Source organism: Mirounga angustirostris, unplaced genomic scaffold, assembly GCF_029215605.1.
Source record: "Mirounga angustirostris isolate CCGP_5_RB_7025 unplaced genomic scaffold, mMirAng1.0.hap1 SCAF_14, whole genome shotgun sequence".
In the NCBI taxonomy this organism is placed as follows: Eukaryota; Metazoa; Chordata; class Mammalia; order Carnivora; family Phocidae; genus Mirounga; species Mirounga angustirostris.
This window is the reverse complement of record NW_026991722.1, coordinates 79,543,333-79,562,786: the sequence shown is the minus strand read 5'-3', so window position 1 is coordinate 79,562,786 and position 19,454 is coordinate 79,543,333. Positions and strand designations below refer to the sequence as shown.

Below are 19,454 nucleotides of genomic sequence, written 5' to 3'. Positions count from 1 at the left end.
CCCTGCTGAGCTAAAGCATATAATACATTTAGACTAGGACCTGGCAGGCTCTAAAGGCTCAATAAATGTTTGCCACTGTTACTGTTGTTATTATGACCATCATCCTCGCTCTGCTCTTCCTCTCTCCATGTTGGCTTCCTCCCCAGTGTGGTAGCAAGACGGCTGCCTCAGTTCACCGTGGGGCATCCAGAAGAAAGAACGTCTCTTCCTATGATACTTTGTTAGGAGCAAGGAGATCTCTCCCCACCTGTCTCACAAGGCCCCGCAGGTCTCAGTGGACAGAATGGGATCACATGCTCTCTGCCCAACCAATCATTAGCAAGGGGAGGGGTTATCCTTCGGCCAATCAGGCCCACCTCTGGAGCTGGGGGTGGAGTCAGTTTGCCCTGAGTCACACGCTGCACAGCGTGAATGAATGCCTGACCCCGACAGAACTTCTGTTAGGATCAGGGGAGGTAGGGCTTGGATGCTGGGTAGGCAAGCAGCCAAGCTTGCCACACCCACTCTTTCAAATCCCCGTGAATTTATCACAAGCAGAGGACCCACTAATCCAGTTTATATATATATCGTCTTATAACAAGAGCCAGCCTTTTGAAGATTTGGGCTGGAGAACATCGGCTTCGCTGACCTTTAAGTCTTTTTAAATAGCCACTGTGGTCATAACTCATTGGATCGTAAGAATTCCAAACAACTTTACAGCACTTTTGAGTTTACTACGCACCCTTCCCGTCTGATGCTTCATTTGACCTTCACAGTTCTCTGAGGCGAGGACCATCATGCTCATTTCATAGGAAAGAGGAGGAGTGACATGTCCAAGCGCACGTAGTTAAGCCTAGAAACAGGACTGAACTTCGCAGATTCCTGGCTCTTTTCCACCTTACCTCTTCGGTGCACTCTGAAAGTGTAGGCAATGGGGCAACTGAGGGGATTTTGCTGAGAGTCAACACAGCCCTAAAACCTGTGAAGCTTTTAGGTAAAATTTCATGATTTTCTTTGGAATGTCCCCAACTCCCATATACTATGGAATCTCAGGAAATGATAAAATCATAGCAATAATTATTCTGATGAAATACAGACATGCCTTTTTTTCTGATCTCAAAAGGGAAACATCACAGTCCATGCATCTCTTTATATTTAAGTCATAATTGCAGGTCTGCCTCCTTGCATTTAAGTCCTCATTTTGGCGGACTGACCTGCAAGATGAGAAGAGGGATTCCCCCAAACAAAAGAAATTTGGTTGAGTGAACTGGCATTATCCAAATGAAGGAATATTATGCGACCATTATGCTTATGAAAAAATTGTAATGTCTTGAGAGCGATCTTTTTTTTTTTTTTTTTTAAGATTTTATTTTACTTTTTCGGTAATCTCTGCCCCCAACTTGGGGCTTGAACTCACAACCCTGAGATCAAGAGTCACATGCTCTACTGACTGAGCCAGCCAGGCACCCCTTTGAGAACAATCTTAAGATGTCAGGCATTAAGGGATAAAATTAGGGCACAAAATTACATACCAAGACAATATCAACTCTGTGTTAAAGATGATAGAAAAGATTGGCAGCAAAGAAACCAAAGCGTTAACCGAGTTGCCTTTGGGCAGTGAGGTCATGAGTAGTGAGTAGTTTTTTTTTTTTTTCCTCCCAGCTTCTTTATATATTTTTCTATACTTTGCCAGTCTTCCTACAATACTCATTTTTATGATCAAAGAAAAACATAAAGTAAAAGCCAGAGGAAGACTGGGTAGTTTTGCAGGCTAGGGTTTCTAATGATACAGACAGATAGATCCTGGCAATAAAGAACTAAGTGAGGCAAACCAGGGCCATTTGCAGAGTGAAGGGATGAAAACCGTATCTTGAAGGATTCTCCTCCTTCTGAGGTGATTTTGCAACCCCAGTCCAACTGGCCAGCAGAGAAAATGGACAGAATCCTCCAGATATGTAGTCAGAAACTAACAAGCTGTATGGCTTTGAGCAAATTAACCCCTCTGAACTTCAGTTTCTTCATCTGTTACATGAGGAGAATAATGCTTAGTACATACAGTTCAAATTCTTTTAATCATTTAATAAATTTTTATTGAATACCTACTGTCTTAGGGACTGGGGATGCCACAGTGACCAAAGAGACAAGGTTCCTACCCTCTAGCACATAATGGAGGGTTGGGCCTGGAAGTTGAGGAGCTTGTTGGGGGGAATAGCAAGTGCAGAGGTCCTGGGGTGGCCAAAACTTGGTCCTTTATACCAGAGAGTTGTCTTATGTATCTGGAGCTTAGTGAGTAGGATGGAGAGTGGGAGCAGATGGGGAGAGGTAGGCAGGGCCCAAGCCTTGCAGGCCAGGGCAAGAAATTTTGATTTCATTCTAAGTATCATGGGAAGCCACTTAAGGGTTTTAGCCGCAGACTTGCATGATCTGATTTAGAGTTTAGATCTTAAAAAGGCTGCTGCCACGTAGAGGATGGATTGTAGGATTGTGTGAGACGATCAATACACAAAAGCACTTAACATTGGGTCTGGCACAAAGTAAGTGTCTTAATAAGTGGTAATTGTTTTTCATTATTATCATCATTATCCTTATTATTATTAATACTCTTTTGTCTGACTAGAGCTGGCTCACAATTCTTGGACATTTGACTTCATGCAAAATTGACAAAGCATTCCAATGAGCCGGTGAATTTTTCAGATTTGCTTTCCAGGTGTTTGCACATCCTCTGAGAGGTGATGGTTGAAAGCCAAACTCAAGCTGATACCTGCAGCAGGGAAAAAAAAAAACACACACAACAAAAAACAGTGGACACATTCCTGAACCCACTATTCTTTCATCCTTCAAGGGTAAGCTTTGGTTATCTTGTAGCTCAAAGAAGACTCTGGGTCTTGATTACAGGTTTCAATCTCCACCAAAGTACTGGCTGTCCACAGGCCCTGTTGTGAAATCCAGCATATTTGGATATATTTAAAAATACCTCCCCTCCTGCCAACAGCCCCTTCCTTAAGACTCGGCTCAGAGACAACTTTTTCTAGGAAGCCTCCGGTGACCTTGCCCCAGGCCACACCCCACACCAAAGCTATGTTCTCTTGTCTGTGCTCTTGGAGCTTAGGCAGAGCTGTATCCAGCATAACACTTACCCCCTCGACTGATGTGAATTTCTTCATCTAGGCTCTACATTCCTGGAGCTGTGCTGGTTAATACCATAGCCACTAGCCACATGCGGCTTTCTTTAAATCTTGTTGAATTTAATGCAAATTAAATAAAATTTCAAATCCAGTCTCTCAGTTGCACTGGTCATATTTCAAGTCCTCAGTAGCCACCAGTGGGTACTGTATTGGGCAGTGCAGACAGCGAATATTTCTCTCCTTGCAGACAGTTCCAGTGGAAGGAACTGCCTGGGAGGGGGGAGGGGGAGGACAGGAATCATGTGTTATTTATTCATTTGGGAGTGGCAGGGTGCTTAAGAGACAGACTTGAGAGGCAGGCAGACCTCAGTTCAAATCCCAGCTCCTAATCTTACTAGCTATGTGATCTCAGCCAAGTTCAATTTCTCAACACTTACCCCGTGGTGTGGTGGTGAAGCTTATATAACTTAGTACACAGAAAGGGCTTAAAACAGAGTTAAACACATCGTAAACCCCGAGGACATCATCCCCAGTAAAACAGCCAGCACGTAGTAGGCCCTATTAAATGTCCATTGATTGTCTGAGTAAATGGATAAAAGAACAGTTGAAGGAATGGACCCTATTTCTGGCTTCAGTGAAAGCAGAATACCTCTTGTGACACCAAATATGATTGCAATTAATAATAATAGCTTCTAGCTATTCAACACTTACTGCATACCAGGCGCTGTGCTAAATGCTTCACGTAGTCCTCCCAACAGACCTGTGAGCAAGATATTAAAAATGACCCCCTTGGGGGGAAACTGAGGCTCCAAGATATGAAGTAAAAGCACATGGGGGGATGAGGATTTGAAGTAGCCCCTCTCTGCCTTGGTGGAGATATTGCTTCTAGATTATTGGCCACCATGATTGCTTCTAGAGGTGTTTCCACCTTACCCTCCCTGGTTCTGCTCTATAGGAGGGGTGCAGGCTGGGGGTAAACTCAGCAGGGGCTGCGACGCACCCATCATCTTCCCTGACCTTTGGGGATGGCCGTGGCTCCCCACTGGGTGAACACACCTGCAGAGAGGAAGGCAGTCTGCCCAGTTTGCTCTCCTGTCCACAGAAAGACTTTTGACCCTGGTTTCTCTGCTTCTTTTCTTTCCCCATCCATCCCCAGGGCACCAGCCTTCTGGCCGTGCCCACCCCTCCCCACTGCCCCACGCGCACCACCGAGCGATGGCGAAGCAGCAGACAAGGGCTCCTTTCTTCAAAGTGGTTCCCCTTCATCTCATAAACTCTCAGCCCTGGCCTGATTGGCTGTGCCGAAAGGGAGCCAGGCCCCCGCTCTGGTCCTCAGATACAAAGTGAGTTGTGTGCCGTTTGCCCACGTGAGGCCAATCACAGGGGCCTGCCCCTCTCGGAAATCCCAAAGGACAAAATAGCAGAGAGCCCCAGCACGGTGACTGCCTGGTCACAGGATCAGCATTATCTTTGGCAAGACAAAGGAAAGCAGATAGTTGGGGAAACCAAGACAATGAAGAGGCAGTGTGAACAAGATCGCTTCCACCCGGAAGACTTGAAAGACAGTTAACCCTTTCTCCCTGAACCTTTTCCCTTCCAGCCAAACAGAGTCTGTGCACAGATTGGGACGGGGCCCGGACCTTGAGGGAATGGTCCCCATTTCAACCAGTCTTGATGGTTCCTTTTGCCACTTTCGAGAACTTGCCTTCCCATGAAGCATGATTCCAATGTTTTCCATTTTTAGGCACTAAAATTAGTCCAACTGTGCCTTCTAATTCTGTAGACACAACCCAGCTTTTGCAAATGTCCCTCTCTTCCATTTCTGGGTGAATTTTTGCATAGTACAGACTGCCAATTTTGTCGAGCAGTCTTGGGGGAAGATAGAAGTTTAAAATCATCTCGCTGTTAACCATGAAACAAATGCTGTGGAGCCCAAAGTTCTGATTTAGAGAGAATGCTGCACAGAGCACTCTCAGGAAGGGAAAAACACAGACAAATGTCCTGCACGGATCACTGCTGACCATCTCAGTAAGAATATGGACTGGAATTTACTGAGCACTCACTAGGGAGCCAAGCATTCCCCCTCACCCCCACCCTGGGCTCTTATTTATTTGCCGGAATGTTACTGTCCTCCCAGCAACCTTTCCTCTGAGGTGGATACAGTTTTATCCCCATTTTACAGATGAGCAAACTCAGGCCCAGCGAGATTAAGTAACTTGCCCAAAGATACAGCTAGAAATTGACCACGCTGAGATTCGAACCCAGATCTTTCTGACTACAAAGGCTGAATTCTTATGAGTGGTCGTCATTAGTATTTTTGTCATAAAATACAATGCACTGTCTGCAGGAACGGGAAGATGCTTACAACCTAGAAGTAAAAACACAGGCAACAAGATTACATGCTGTCTGTGATCGTATTTAAAAAAGGATAGATGATAGATGGATAGGAGGCAGTATACTAGAACAATCTTTGCCAAAAGCTTGAACGATTTTCTCTTATGATTTTTTGCACACACCCCCCCCCCCTCCGCATTGGTGCTTTGCTTTGCTTTCCACATGTTCTTCGTGAAGCATGTATGATTTTACCATTAGGAAAGAAGTGTGTGTGTGTGTGTGTGTGTGTGTGTGTGTGTGTGTATGTGAGAGAGAGAGAGTGCTTTAAAAGCAAGAGGGAATAAAAAAGTTGGCAAAGTAGGCCATGGAAGCTGGAATCTCAGTTATTTAAATCCTGTCCAAAATTGCAATTTGGGAGTTCATAGTTATCCCAAAACAATGAATCAAAAGTCTTAAGCCACCTGCCCCCTAGACCAAGTGTAGCCAAGTGACAGTGACATTAAACAGTGCCCTAGAGGGTATGGTTTGGGGTTGGGGGGGGCGGTAGAATTGAAGAGGAGGTGGAGGAGCTCACCTAACCAAAGGTAAAAAAGATTTTCTTCACACGCCCTCCCAAACCCTTGCATTCACTGCTCCGACTCAGTCAGCTGCAGCTTTATCAAGCAATACCCGAGTCGTCAGGGGAAAAGGGGCAGAAAACCTTCCGCCTGGCCCCTAAGACAAATCCCTCCGAGTCTGGCAGGAGGCAGCCTCGCTGATTCCAGGCCTATATTTTTCATTTCTTGTTTTAACAGTCATAAACGCCTTCCGATGCCAAAGCAGAACACGACTTTAATCCAGATAAAATAAAATTCCTCAACTCTGCAAACTACACAGAGATTTACAAGCCAATTTTAAAAAGCAAGGGCCTCTTGATTCCAAGAGTGGCACATTCCACGTGGCCGGTGCTGGGGCTGGCCCATGGCCCTGCCTCTTGGGGGCCAGGTCTCAGGCCACGGTGCTCAGCCCCGAAATCCACAGTCCCTTGGCAAAGAGAATTCGGGCGAACACTGCCCTCAACGTGGACTCTTCTCAGATCCCTGGGCTCTGAGGTCTCCTGATTTAACGTCCCCTAATATGTTCCAGCCCCCACCCCCTCTCCACCTCCCCTCCACCCCCAGCTGTTGCAGAAAACCACAGTCAACCTTCCCTTCCTCTCAGCAGCCAAGTTTTCTCTAAGTAAACACAGAATGTAGCAGAAGATCAGCTCTGTTCCCTTCCCGACACTGTTAGGTTGGGTCAAGCCTGGCCTGGTACCAAGCTGGAGAACTCAGGCTGGGGGGGGGGGGGGGGGGGAGGGGGCGGGGGGCGGGGCTTCAGGCTAACCACAGGTTCGCCATCGCTGAGCAAAGCCTTACTATGTGCTAAAGGCTTTATCAACATGATTTTAATGAATCCTTTGGACTCTATAAGGAGGGAACTTTTTTTTTTTTAAAGATTTTATTTATTTATTTGAGAGAGAGAGAGAAAATGAGACAGAGAGCATGAGAGGGAAGAGGGCAGAGGGGGAAGCAGACCCCCCGCTGAGCAGGGAGCCCGCTGTGGGACTCGATCCCGGGACTCCAGGATCATGACCTGAGCCGAAGGCAGTCGCTTAACCGACTGAGCCACCCAGGTGCCCAGGAGGGAACTTCTTATATTGGATTTCATCTCTTTGCTCCTCTAGCGGGGACATTTGCCCTTTACTGTCCTTGCTCTGAGCCCAGGAGGCTGACCTGGGTGGGCGACATCAGTGGGCTCCCATGTACCCTGGCCTCTGGTAGGGTTTGTCCAAGAAGAGAAGAGACCTGGCAGGAAATCAGGGGAAAGAAGACAATGGGGTTGGGATATTAATCCCCCAGGCTCCTCCTTGCCAGTGGTATCGGCTGGCTGGTCATCTTCCAAAAACCACTGCCCCTGATGGGTGATTTGTTCCAACAGCTCCCCTTTCCGGGTTCCGGAATTAACACTCTTCCTAGATCCTGCAGGCTCAGGGTTGGAACAGCGCCTCCCTTTGCTAGACCCAGGGATTGCACTTTACCCTGTTGCTCTTCCTACAACCTGTTCATACCGATGCATATAATCTCTTTATGAAACTCTTCTCACATTGCGCAGGTTCAATGTGCCCTCTGTTTCCTGCCAGGCTCCTGACCAGTGCATTTGCATCATCTCTGATTTATAGAGGAGGAAACCGAAGCTCAGAAAAATTAAGTCACTCGCCCAGGAGCAATTATCTGAGATTTGAATTTGGGTCAGCCTGTCTTCTTCAGAGTCCAGGCTCTTAACCTCTTAATGACTATATAAAAAAAAAGTAAAATTAGCTTTTACTCAGTGTCTGCTGTGTGCCACACAGTGTCCTAAACACTTCATGCCTTTCTTTCATGAATCCTCACAAAGACTATTGTAGATAATACTTGCTATGCCTATTTTACAGATGAGAAAATGGAGGCTCAGAAAGAAACGTCATCGGCCTACAGCCAAGAAGTCAGAGAGAGGCAGAGCTGGGGCACGAACCCGGGTCTGTTCCAGTCTTGTAACCGACCTCAGATAACCTGCCTCCCGCAGAAGCTACGGACATCATTGGAAGCCGGGAGAGAGAATGAATCCGTGTCCAAAGAGGAGCTTCTAAGGTAGGGCTGGAGAAGTGGATTTGGTCATTAGATCCAGGAGACGGGCTTGAGTGGAAGATAGCAGGTGGGGCCAGGGGCTGGAGGACTGTGGAATGGAGGTGGGTGCCAGGCCAGCGTGGGAAGGTGGTCCAGGCCTTTGCCAGGAGGAGGATGGGATACCTGGGATGCCTATGTGTTCACGGTGGCTGGGTGGAGCTTAAGTGAGGTCTGTTCATGTTGACAAACATTTACTGAGCGCCTGCCATGTGCCAGGCTCAGTGCTGGGCTCTGGGGCAATCTAGGTTGGGGCAGAGGGGCCATAAATAGGCCCACCCTGAGGATGGAAACTAGTATGGTTTGGGGCTCAGGTGCGAGACCATTTGCCCAGCCCACTTCTCATTCCTAGAAGCCCTATTATCAGGACTACCCCCTCACCTCCCCTCCACACCCCCCCCCACCAAATCCCACCTCTCTGTACTGTGGTATCCCACTGGAGTCCTTATTATACTTGACTCTTCACCTTTCTCCCCAGTCCCCAGCCCAGCAGCCCATAAAGAGGTCTCTGCTGGGTCTCTGTTCTCTTGTTCACTTTAAAACGCACCCCCCAACTGTCTGTCTATCTATCATCACCTACTTTATAGCTTTATTAAGTTATAATGGATATGCCATAATCTGCATGTATTTAAACTGTACAATTTGATACACTTTGGCATATGTATACACCCCTGAAACTGTCGCCACAATCAAGATCATGAATATATGATCACTCCCAAAGGTTTCCTCGTCCCCCTCCATCATCTGCTTTCCTGCCCTAGGCAACTGCTGATCTGCTTTCTGTCTCAATTTTATATAAATGGAAACTTACAGAAGTCTAGCTTCTTTCACTCAGCATAATTAATTTTAGATTCATCCCAGTTGTCCATCAATACTTCATTCCTTTTTATTGCTGAGTAGTATTCTATTGCATGGATATACCAGTTTGTTGTTTCCTCCCTCCCCCCTCCCTTCTTCCTTCCTTCCTTCCTTCCTTCCTTCCTTCCTTCCTTCCTTCTTTCCTTCCATTTATCTATCTATCATCTATCTATCTATCACCGACCTATCATTCATCTATCTATTCACTTCTTTAGAAGTCAACCAATTTGTAAAGATGTAATCATGGCATTTATATTTAATTGCAAAAGCATTTATATCAACCTACATGCCTGCCTATAGGGAGGGATTAAATAAAGTTCTGTATACCCACACCATGAAACACTGTACCACCATTAAAAAGGATCAGGTCATTCTACACAACATCAAACCACTCCTGGCCATATGGTGGCCATCTCAATGTCGTGGCACCTTTCAAAGAATCATTAAGTCCCCAATCCCCATGGCATTAGGAAATAACTGACCTCTTAATTGAAGTCTCTTTGAGAAATCCTTCAGATCTGAAGGTTTCCTCATGAATCTCAGCAGCTACCTTCCCAATACTTCCCCTCGCTTCCTCCAGACCTCAGCCCAGCCCACTTCTCTGGGTTATCTCTTGTCTCCAGGCATTCCTTCCTTCTTAGTCCCTCTCCCTCACATTTTGGCCCACTCTGTTCTACCCCAGGAGGCTTCAGGTCCTTCCTGATGCAAATCAAGATACTCACTCTTAGCGTGTTCCTGTCCTTGATGAGCCCAACAAAAGGTCTAGGGAATAAGCAGGCAAAGATTGAATCCTCTTTAGAAGAAAGAATAAGGGGAATGGGTGATGATGCTTAATACTTTGGGGGGTGGGGAAGGGCAGAGGGAGAGGGAAAGAGAGAGAATCTTAAGCAGGCTCCATGCCCAGCACAGAGCCGCACTCGGGGCTCGATCTCACAACCCTGAGATCATGACCTGAGCCAAAATCAAGAGTTGGATACTTAACCGACTGAGCCACCCAGGCACCTCTTTAGTGATATTTTTTATCCCTGATATATATGTATGTATATACTTGACATGGGAAAATGGCTATGACCATTGCTGAGTGCAAAGAACAAGTGACAAAATACTCATCACGTTTGTAATAACTCATCTAATTTGTTTCTTCTAAGTAGATTATGAAGTCCCTAAGCTCAGAGACTATAACTGTATTTTGTCCCTTGTATCTCCGATGCATGGTAGGTATCCTTTAAATATATTGTTTTTACTCCTAATTAGATACTTACCAACATGTTAGTAGTGGATATCACTGAGTGATGGGATCATACATATTTTCACTTGCTCATTGGTTGGTATTCATCTATATTATTTGAATTTTTTATGAAGAGCTGTGTTTCTTTTCCTTTCCCCTTTCTCTCTTATTTTATTTGTTTACTTATTTGGTATTATTTTTATAACCAGATAAAGCAATAAAGGTTTAAAAAAATTTTAATGTAAATGGGATGGTGAGAATTTGAAGCATTTCCTCTGGTAAGGAGGGGGACTTTTGGTACCCATTAAATGATACCCTGATAACGCTGTGGTGGAAGAACCCAATTCAGACATCATGGAATCAAACCAATCCCTCAAGTTAGCGGGCCCTTGGTATTTACTTGGCACACACAGCCCACCACTGAGCCTTTCTGCAGCCTCCCTGACAGATTGGTAGCTAGTCTGCTTGGGTTCCTCCCATTGGTTCCCATTGGCTCCCTCATCCTAAGAGCCCCCAAATACAGAATCTAGCTGGTTTTCTGTGATTGCTGGGAGGGCTGTGTCATTCTTGGTTCATGCCTAACCTTCTAATGTGCCCTGCTGCAGTTCTTGATTGGGTCGAGAGAAGAACCCTTCCTAGCACCAGGCTAGCATGGCCAAAGTGTCACCTCTTCCTGTTTCTTTGCTTTGCTACTTCTTTCTATCTATCCATCCATCTATTTATCCATCTACCTACCTACCTATCCATCTGTCTATCCGTTCAGCTACTCATCCACCTACCTATCTATCCATCCATCCATCCACCCACCTTCCCCCCATATCTATCTAATCTTCTATCGTCTATTAATCTATTTCTTTATTTATGATATTTTCCTCCTTTTTCTTTGACCATACTTTATCTGTCCATTGATATCAGTGAGGCCAACAGATGTTAATGTCCTTCTATAGCTGGAAGAAGACACAGATGACTTTAATAGTAAGTGTGACCATCTACTAAGAACCTATTGGTTACCAGACACGGTGTAAAGAAATCAGAAAGTGCTTAACACATGGCCTGACACAGACAAGTGCCATGGAAAAAACACATTATTTTGAGTTCTTTCCTTTGTTAGTGGTTGTAATTACTGATCATTGCTACTGCTTCAGTAAAACTTCATTCATTCATGACAACTGGTATGAAGGGCAGGTTAAGAGATCTGTCTGCATTAAAGGAACTGTTTAGAATCTTTAAACAAAATGAACCTTTATTTCTTTGGAGTACGGAGAAGAATTTGGCAAAGAAAGGGTTCCTAAGTAGTATTACTTCCTGTCTGCTCCAATCAATATTTAAAACTCATCTGGATTCCACAGGAATTTATTTGGCTAAGAACGAGGTGCTAAAAGCCTTAGAACAGTTTATTCTTTTAAAGACATGAAATATTTCTTGCACAATCTTCTTTATGGTCATTCCGGTAAACTTGCCGTCACAGGTAGACCAAAGGTAAACTGCAGCTCAGGCCAGGTTGAATTATAACAAATTCCGTTATTAGCACAGTTCAAATTAATGAGATTTTCCTTTGCTTTGGTTTCAAAAGAGGCTCAAAGCCACTTAGTAACTTGAGACCTCTTGTGAACTCATTACTAGAATAGTTTTTAAAACACAGTTTGGTCTTTGGTTACCATAGGAAATTGCAAAGGCCCAATGACTGTGTTCCATTTTGGATCCAAGTTTTATGTCGGGCAATTCATTTAAGCTTTGATGATTTTTTAATTTAAAAAATTCCATACCAATACTAAAAAAAAAAAAAAAAGAACTATTAGCACACAGTGAACACATGAAAGGAATACTGACCAGTCGAGTTTATTGTCTGAGTTCTGTCAAAAAAAAGATGAAAGTAAACAAAACTTCCAAACTTTACGGTATTTATCTTCAAGCTCATAGTAGCCACAGATGCAAAAGTTTGTCCTTGTGTTTCACGTCTGGCAACCTCCTAAATTAAGTTGGATTTGTCCCAAGGACCAAATAAGAAAATTAATTCATGAACTAGGGCCCTCCAGAATGTTTTTTCCTTTCATTTGGTTTAGTCACTTTTATAGTCCTTTCTTTCTTCGAAGTAATTTGGGTTTGATTGCTTCTTTGTGAAATTCTAATGTCAAGACTGTGTCTAATTTCTGTTTTATGAAGAAATCTGGAAACTATACAAAGCAATGAATTGAGATGCAGAGTCAAATAAAATCTGTAATGTGATAACTCTATCAACTCTGCCTGGAAAGATGCTGTATTTCAATTAGATCTTGAGACATGTTCTTACATAAACTGACAGCATCAGATTGACAGTGTTCATCTTCCCAGAAAACACAATTTACAAGGACAGAGTGGTGAATTTGGTTCAGTATTCCAAGGATACGTTGGTGGCTTGCCCCACCCCAGCCTGTATCCAGATAGCCTTTCACAAACAGGCTCACTCTTGGCATTAAATAAGAATCAAAAACATATTAAAAATTCCCACCAAAAAAAAAAGGGGGGGGCATTTACAATTTTAAGTCATAATAATACTACTTAACATTTAAACAGTACTTTACATCTTCAAAGCACTCCATAAACATCGGTTCCAATTCTCCAGGCTTGTAGTAGTCTTTGATGTGGAGAAGAGCTCTGTGCACAGTGGCAGAGATAAAGCTGCATCCAGAAGAACTGGGCCCAATTAGCTAATTGTAACACTTTCATTTCTTCCTTGTTCAGTTTCATTTTTTCCCAGCTACCTTTTGTTGTTCTCTAATTTAGAGTCCTCGCAGGGTCACCTACGTGGGTCTGCCGGTAGTATCCAGGCTCGCATCCAAACCCAGCCCCGAGACCAGTGCGGCATCCTCTACCGCAACTCACAGTGAAATAGAAAAACCGGGACCAAACGTATGACAAGCAGATTTACTCTGTTCTCAGAGAGTTCGCCTTTTCCATTTTTTAATGGAGTGAAATATCCTTTTGTTTATACGACGATAGGAAGGACTCTGTTTTTTAGATAGTTAGGTTTTACTCTTGATTTTTTTTTTTTTTTTTGGTTCTTTCTTAGCCAAACAAGAAGTCCGCAGTCCTGTGTCAGTGTCCACCATTCTTTCTGGAGACCGTGTCCATGAATGAGATCCAAACATCAGGGCAGCCCTGGTTTTGCGGATCCTAAGACCTGGAGCAGGGTGGATTTAACATTGATCCCAACTAAGTGCAGGGGAGGCTGTGGTGAGGCAGGAAATCTCCTGAAGCAGGTCATTTCCTCCACTCCACTCTTGGTGGAAGTATAAGTTGGTATCACCTTTTGCAGTATCTGTGGAAGTTGTGATCTTTTGTCTCCTTTGACTAAGCAATTGTACTTCCAGAAATTTGTTTTAATGGGAAATTCACACAAGTTCGCGAAAGAATATGCAGGCCCACTGATGCACATAGTAGTGGAAATCCGGAGAGTATCAGGGGCCCACGATAAGGGAATGGTGGAGAAAAGAGACAGGCCAGACAGCATAATACATGATGATGCCGCTCTCGGGCTAATGACATGGATCTATGTGTCCTCACATGGAGGGAGGTCTGTTGGGCTCATTCATTCAACACCCATTTCTTGAGCACCTACTATGTGCCGGGGCACTGTTCTGGGCAGAGGATGCAATAGTGAACAAAGGAGACAATACCTTTGCCCTCATAGAGCTTATATTCTGATGGAAAAGTTTTTCACAAACCAATAAATACATATTATCAGGTAATAACATATTTGTGAGGTTAAAAAAAAAAAGCAAGGTGTGTGGAAAAGTCACTTTGGAAAACACTTTGGCAGTTTCTTATAAAGCTAAATATGTGTTTCCCATATGGCCCAGCCATCCCACTCCTGGGATTTTACCCAAGAGAAATGAAAACTTATATTCACACCAAAACTTATATGTGAATGTTTCTAGTGGCTGGATTTGTAATCACCCCAAACTGGAAACAACCCAGACATCCTTCAACTAATGAATGGATAAACAGACTGCAGTATATCCATACAATGAAATATTATACAATAATCAAAAGGAAGGAACCACAGATCCACGCCACAATGTGGAGGAAACTCAGATGCATTATTATGAAATGTGAAAGAAATGAAAGAAATCAGACGCAAAAGGCTATGTACTCTATAATACCATGTGTGGGACCTTCTGGAAAAGGAGAAGTATGGGGACAAGGGAACAGATTAATCTTTGCCAGGAGCCAACCCTGAAGGAAGGGGTTTATTACGAGGGGCACGAGAGAATTTGGAAGGCTGATGGAATTGTTCTAAATTTTTGTTGCGGCTATGCTTACACAATTGTATATGATATAACCTATTGTCAAAACTCAAAGAACTCTACACTGAAAACAATGAATTTGATGATATGCAAACTGTACCTCAATCAACCTGATTAAAGAAAAAAATCTAGGTGCAAAAGCTATATATGGATTGATCCCAATCAATATAAGTAAGCAATGTTAGAATATGCTTGGGAAAAAAATTCTAGATAAATATCCAGTATGCCACATCGTTAACAGTAAGTTGTCTGGGTTGGAGAAAGGTGTGTGTGTGGGGGGGGGGAGTTTCATTTTCTAAATTACGCATTCCTTTGATGTTTGAATACTTTATAGGGCACGTGTTACTTTCAAAATTAGAGGGAAAATCGAATTATGATACAAAATACAGTCCTCTGTGCTGGCCAGGCTGCTGGGGAGAGGCACAGAACTCACCGAGACACTCGGGCTCTATGGTGAGCCCTGAATTCTGGCTCTGGGAGACAGCTGTCTACTCATGCCGTGGCAGATGTTTGTTTTCTCTTTCCTTCCTCCTCCCGATGAGGAAGTGCTGCTGACCCCTCTAGGCTGCTGCTGGGGGAACCCGCCTTCCAGGTCCCACAGGACAGACTTTTCTGGATGGGGCAGAATGAGGCTCAGAGCTGACATGGGCCTTGATCCTCCTGCCAAGGAGAAGAGCTGCCTGTGGCCCATGGTGGTTTAATGACTCTGATTGTAAAAGTCCATGTTTATGGACACTTGCGCTGTGCCAGGCACTGGCCAGGGATTTACTACTTAGCATTATTTTGTGATTCCTTCATTTAACGAATATTCGACCAATGCCAACAATGTTCTAGGCCACGGGGATCCTGTAGTGAACAAACAGGGAAAGAGAAAACCAACCCTGTCCTCATGGGGCTTATATGCTAAATGGGGAAGGGGAAAACAGGAAAATGTGTGAAAACAAATATATGTCAGGGGACTTTTTTTTCTTCTTTAAGTAAACTCTACGCGTGGGGCCCAACGTGGGGCTCAAACTCACGACCGTGAGATCAAGACCTGAGCTGCGCACCTGGGTGGCTCAGTCAGTTAAGCATCTGCCTTCGGCTCAGGTCATGATCCCAGCGTCCTGGGATTGAGCCCCACGTCCGGCTCCCTGCTCAGCCAGGAGTCTGCTTCTCCCTCTCCTCCCTGTTTGCGTGCTCTCTCTCTCTCTCTCTCAAGTAAATACATAAATAAATAAAATCTTTAAAAGACCTGAGCCGAGATCAAGAATTGGACACTTAACTGGCTGAGCCACCCGGGCACCCCTATATCAGGGGGTTTTGGATGCTAAGAGACCACTATAGTGAGAAATGCATATGGTTTAGGTGCAGGGGTCCCAAGAAGGCCTTTTCACTATGGGGATATCTGACCCAACGAGAGAGCCCCTGAGGCTGGGTGTGTGACCAGAACCACAGGGTGGTCACGAGCCTGCAGCTAGGTGTGCATGGAGGATGCCGGCAGAGAGCAAGAAGCCAGGTCCTGCAAAGTGTTTGGCTTTGATTTTGAGTGAGATTGCAGCTACAGGAGGGCTTAGGACAGAGGTGTGATGTGAGTTGGCTTAGGTTTGACCAGGACCCCTCTGACTGCTGTGCAGAAAAGAGGGCAGAGTGGGCTGGGGCAAAGAGAGTGACAGCAACGACGAGGACAGTGGCTCAGGCTTGGGTGGTGGTCCATTCTGGGTATTTCCATGTCATCCTTCACTTTCCCCATCTGCAAAATGGGACAATAATAGTATCTCCCTCATTGGGCTGTCAGGAGGATGAAAAATGAGCACGGTGTAGGGGCACTGGGTGGCACAGTTGGTTAAGCATCTGACTCTTGGTTTTGGCTCAGGTCGTGATCTTGGGGTCCTGAGATGGAGCCCCGTGTCAGGCTCGTGCTAAGCGTGGAGACTGCTTCAGTTTCTCTCTTCCTCTCCCTCTGCCCTTCCTGCTCGTGCTCTCTCTCTCTCTCTCAAATAAATAAATAAATCTTTAAAACAACATTTAAAAAAAATAAAAATGAGCATGGTATAAATTACCTGGTCCAATGCCTGGCACATGGGAAGAGCTTGATAAATATGTCCAGGCTTGTTGTTATTATTACCTGCCTCCCTGTGAGACCAGTATAATTATGCTCATGCTATGGATGAGAGGACTGAGTCTCAGAGGTGTGAGACCACTTGTGTAAGAGCAGACGGCTGGTAAGTGGCAGAGCTATATTGTTCTAGGCCCCCCGGGGACACTGGTGGGGGCTGCTGAACTGGCCAGTGAAGAACACGGGAAGCTCAGAACAAGGGATAGAGGGTGTCTGAAAGCATGGGGCGGGGGGGCTCTGTAGCCTATCCCAGTACAGGAGGAGGTAGTGACTGAGGTTCAAATCTTGCCTTGCATTTCCAAGCTGTGTGACCTCAGGCAAGTCACTTCACCTCTCTGAGCCTCATTTGTCTCATCTGTAAAATGGGGGCTGAGGCAAGACCCACCTCAAAAGATAGCTGTGATGATTAGATGCCTGGCATAAAAGGAGGTCAATAAACACACTCAGAAAACAGCTCTCTCCCCAAAAGGTGGTATGGGAAGGAGATGGGTAACCAAGGATGTGGCCTCCTTTGGATTGCACCACACAACTGTGGTAGGAGATAGGAGAAGAAAGCTTTTCTTCTGTTGGGATTTTGAGGAGTGACTGATTAGATTATAATGAGCAGGCTCATCGGGGAGCGCATGCTATGTAAACAGTGACCTCTTCATAAAACCACAAACAGAAAACAATGCAAAATGTGCTTTGAGTTTATTGCATGGTTAACGTGAAATAAAGTCTGCTTGTTGGAAAATCATTTTAAAGGTCTATTATTATTATTATTATTTTGAGCGAGGGGAATATTTACCGAGATATTTTTGGTAGAATAAAGAAGGGGCTTCTATGTTCAGTAACCGTTGTGAAATGCCGGTAGCAAATCCCCATAACACAACTCGCTAACATTTACAGAGGCTGTTGTGATTAAGTGGGAACCAAGCTACCGAAAAATCTACAACAAGAAGTCAGCAAAGTAAGATCAAGAGACTATAAAGTAAACAATATATAGAGAATGAAATGTAATTTATTTCCTTGGGGAAGCGATCTGTACCAACAGCAGCAACAGTTTGACTGTAGACGTACTCTATTTCCAGCCACGATAGACGATTGCAGTCAGCACATTTGAAAATTGAGAAATTGTGTACGCAATTTAAAAAACCAATTGATTACAACCCACCAGCGTCCTAAGAAGTGGGAAGCCCATTTTAAAAAGGAAAAACTGAGACTCGGGCAGGAGAGATGAGTTGCTTGCTTCATCCTTGCTGAGAACCCACAATCCAGGCAACTGGAGAAACACAGTGAGCCCGTTACTGGGGCAAAGTGGAGACAAAGGATGACTCAAGTTTCGCGTGCGGCTTTTTTTTTTCTTTGCCTCCAATTTGTTGTCCGAGAAGAACTGTGCTCTTTCCAAGGGTTGCTTCGAATAAAATGATTTGTTGCAGAAAGCAAGATCTGGCCCCAGAATAGGGAGCCAGCCAGCAGGGAGACGGCCACCCGTGCTTGGGAGCAGGCTCAGGACTTCCAAGTGCCACAAAGTTTGGAAGGATGGGGTATGGTCCCTGGAGACCGGTGGCTCTTGTCTCATGTGCCAGGACCTGGCCGTCGTCAGTTCTCAAAAAGCAGTGTTGCACAGGTGGGGTGGCCAGATTAGTTGCTTTCTCACTCAGACCTTGGCTGGAGTCCCTGATGTAGGGCACTGGTGAAAAGACATTTGTCCTCCTTACAAAACCCCTAGACGCTTGGGTCTGGCCCGGAACACAGAGAACAGAGAGGGTGAAATGTTGCTGGCAGAATTGCCAGGGAACATGGCACCCCCCTTCCAGAGCCCAGCCTGGTCCTGGGCCACCCGAGGAGCCTGCTTCTTTTGTGAATGTCCACTGCACACTGGCACACTCCTGGAGAGGAAGAGTTCTAGAATCCACCTGGAGAACGTTCTCTTCTCTTCACAATGATTTTGTTCATCCTAAAACCGGGGTTGGTGTTTGTATATCGAGGCTGTTCGGATTTCAAAAGTGTGTGTGTGTTTTTTTTTTTAAGATTTTATTTCTTTATTTGAGAGAGAAAGAGAGAGAGAGAGAGAGAGAGAGAGAGAGAGTTCAAGCAGGGGGAGGGGCAGAGGGAAAAGCAGACTCCCTGCTGAGCGGGAAGCCCGACGTGGGGCTCGATCCCAGAACTCTGGGATCATGACCTGAGCCGAAGGCAGATGCTTCACCGACTGAGCCACCCAGGCGTCCCTAAGCTCATTGGAATTTTTAACAACAACTCAAATCATTGCTTAAATGATCCCTTTGGTGGTGTTTCTTGGTGTTGTCTTCTCCCACATTTCACAAAAGGAGCTCTGGACCTGAAGAATCACCTGGGAGCTCTGGGTCTTTATAACAGTAGCAGACATTCACTGAGCACCTATCTGTGTCCAGCAGGTACGCAATGCTTTGTGCGCCAGCGCTGGTCGGATGCTGACAATGGCCGCGCGAAGCAGACACGAGTGTGACCCTGCTTTAGGGATGAGGAAGCTGAGGCACAGAGAGGTTAAATCACAGCCCCGGAGGTCAAGAGGGTCAGGGACAGAGCTGGGATTTGAACCAGGTTTTGTTCAACTATGAGGTCCTTGGCCTAACTCACCCCTCCCACCATGCTCCGAGCCAGCGACAGCTGCAGTTTCTTTCACTTTATCCTCTGCACTGTCTTAGGGGAGAGGCTGGAACAATTAGGAAATCCTTGGTGGTTATGAGCAAAGCTGTTGTTGCCCAAGGCAGCTCAGCTTGATTGGTATAAGACCATTCTCACAGAGGGAACTTAAAACATCAACTTAAAAATTGAATTATCAAAGCAAAGGAATGAAAAGGATAGGCCTGCCACGTGGTAGTGTCCAGAAAAATCTTTATGGAA

General features: G+C 45.1%; 1 protein-coding gene across 1 annotated transcript in view; it reads left to right on the top strand.

The window, feature by feature from the left end:
• The window catches only part of LOC123853039 (large ribosomal subunit protein uL11-like), a 267,057-nt gene that overhangs the window by 160,861 nt on the left and 86,742 nt on the right, over window positions 1–19,454 (top strand). The window contains exon 5 of the mRNA XM_064578450.1: window positions 7,891–8,086. The gene's annotated coding sequence lies outside the window, so the exon portion shown is untranslated. The remainder of the gene's footprint in view (window positions 1–7,890; window positions 8,087–19,454) is intronic.